At 58.5% G+C, this 316-nt stretch overlaps 1 protein-coding gene across 1 annotated transcript in view; it reads right to left on the minus strand.

Moving 5' to 3' along the window:
* Positions 1 to 316, minus strand: part of GCHFR (GTP cyclohydrolase I feedback regulator) — a 3,777-nt gene that overhangs the window by 895 nt on the left and 2,566 nt on the right. The window lies entirely within an intron of this gene.

Here is a 316-nt window from a genome sequence, read left to right on the forward strand (position 1 = left end):
TCAGCAGGAGCAGCCTGTTCTCCCTGGGACCCTCCCCCAGGCCTCTGCCCTCTTGCTGCCTGGCTGTCCTGCAGTCGTGGAGCAATAAGTTTGGCCCCCAAGAGCTCCTGGCTCTGAGTGCCACTCCCTAGGATGGAGAATGCTTGGTTTCCCTTCTTTCAGGGTTAATTGATTCTGAAGGGCCATCAGGTAGATAAAGGGCTGAAGCCCCAGGCTGGGCATCTGAGAGACAAAAGCCTTATGGCAAACGGATGGCGTTGGCTTCTGCCCTCCAACCCTGACCGGGGGGCTACGGCCAGCTCACCTCCTCTTTCCC

This window comes from Lipotes vexillifer, unplaced genomic scaffold (assembly GCF_000442215.2).
Source record: "Lipotes vexillifer unplaced genomic scaffold, Lipotes_vexillifer_v1.1 scaffold408, whole genome shotgun sequence".
Lineage (NCBI taxonomy): Eukaryota > Metazoa > Chordata > Mammalia > Artiodactyla > Lipotidae > Lipotes > Lipotes vexillifer.